The sequence below is a fragment of the Tenrec ecaudatus genome, chromosome 2, assembly GCF_050624435.1.
Source record: "Tenrec ecaudatus isolate mTenEca1 chromosome 2, mTenEca1.hap1, whole genome shotgun sequence".
NCBI classification, from domain to species: domain Eukaryota; kingdom Metazoa; phylum Chordata; class Mammalia; order Afrosoricida; family Tenrecidae; genus Tenrec; species Tenrec ecaudatus.
In genome coordinates this window covers 19,089,148-19,091,103 of record NC_134531.1, presented here as the reverse complement: position 1 = coordinate 19,091,103, position 1,956 = coordinate 19,089,148, and positions in this window count along the sequence as shown.

Sequence of the window (1,956 nt, the reverse complement as noted above, 5' to 3'; positions counted from 1 at the left end):
TAGTAGTGAAAAGTCCAATAGTAAAACGTTTGGGCTTGGAGCCTTTCAACATCTAAAGTATCACTGGATTAATAAAGAATGAAATCAGGATGAAGAGATAACATAGTAAGGTTCCAGACAAAGGGAAGAAGGAAAATAAAACTCTCCAAATTAAAGATGGAGAGTAACATTCCCACTACACGTTAATGGGACTTTCTTTGTCCTTCCCATGTCAGGGAATATGTGTCAAACTGAAAAGACAAAACAAAACAAAAAAACAACAAAGAAACAAAAATCACTGCCATTGTGGCGATGCCATTTCACAGTTAACCTCTAGGAAAGATGGAACTGCCATCTGTAGTCTCAGAGATGTACTGTTCATGGGAGTACAAAGCCTCATCTTTCTCCCATGACTGGTGGTCTGTGATTGCAGAACTTTCGAGTAGCAGCCCGATGCATAACCACTATGCACCAGGAATATGTATAACAGGCCCCCAAAGTGATTACTTCTTTCATTCAAATAACACCCTCAGACTGCTTTGCTATCCCCATTTATTACAGATTACACTGTCATCGAGTCAATTCCCACTCAGCAACCCTACAGGACAGAGCAGAACTCTTCCTGTGGGTTTCTGAGGCTATACATTTATATAGGCACCGAAAACTCCATTTTCTCCCATGGAGTGGCTGATGCGGTCGAACTGCTGACCTTGAGATTAATGGTCTAATACAAAACCCACTATGTCACTAAGATTTCCTATTTATTATTAGGAAAATGTGTTCTAGGAGCTATCTTTGCCATGTGACAGGATCCAGTGAGTAATTAAGTTCTTCAGAGGTAAAATTCCTCAACTGCTAACCAGGAGGGGTTGGTTGTTCAAACCAACCAGAAGTTTTGGGTGAAAAATATGTGTCTGGAGCTTCTGGGAACGCAACCTTGAAAAGCCCATGGGACTGTCCTACTCATTCCTATGGGGTAGCTAATAGTTCTGATGAGTCAATAGCAGTGGATTAGGTGATTTGGAGTGATCCTCTTAGCCTAGCCTTCTAGAGAACAACATAGCTCAATCATATTTTACTGAGAGCCTCCTCAAGTTTCTTCTGTAACTATAGTCTTGGCAAATACATTCTCCCCTCATTCTTACTACAGTGCCCACTAATATCACATTGCTAATAATTCTGATCTTGTTTTAGTACAGTTTTGTATCTGATTATGTTCTATTGATTATCTTGAATGTTACAGAAACTAAATTTTAAGGAGAGGAGCATTTTCTAGGATATTTGGAAAGTCTAGTCCAAGGTTAGGGCACAAACTCTCTACACAAATGGTGACTTTAAGGCCACTGCATAACACTGGGTAGCTCCCTTATCAAAGTCAACTGCTTTAAATATTCTTGACATTCTTTCCCCTATTTTAATAATATTTACTATGTATAATAAAATGTATTGTCAATGTTAGGAGGATTTTTAACAGGGGATGTGATGAGTAGAGTCTCCTGATTGCATTTTGAAGACAATCCCAATGAATCTTTCCAGGAGTCCTGGTAGTGTAGTGGTTATGGTGGACTGAGTTCTGAAAAGTCAGCAATTCAAAACCACCAGTCACTTCTCCAGAGAATAACAGGACTTTCTAGTTCAGCGGAATGTGACAGTATTTGAAATTCACAGTCTTGGTCAACTTGATGGCACGGAATGAGCTTTGAGTGGTGTGTGAAAGAGAAGTCAAGAATGATTCCAACATTAACTTGGGTGAGTGAAAATTTTCAGTAATTATTTAGATTGCAAGAAAAGTACATTAATGAAAAGGAAATTAGGTGTTCAATTTTGGACCTCTTAAGTTTGAGATGCCTACTTTCCATAAAAGTGAAGATGTGTGTTGAATACTTTAGGCTATGATTTGATCTAAAATAAATTATACATTTATGAATAATCACTATGTCACATATATACATATATGAAGTGTTTCAAAACATTCAT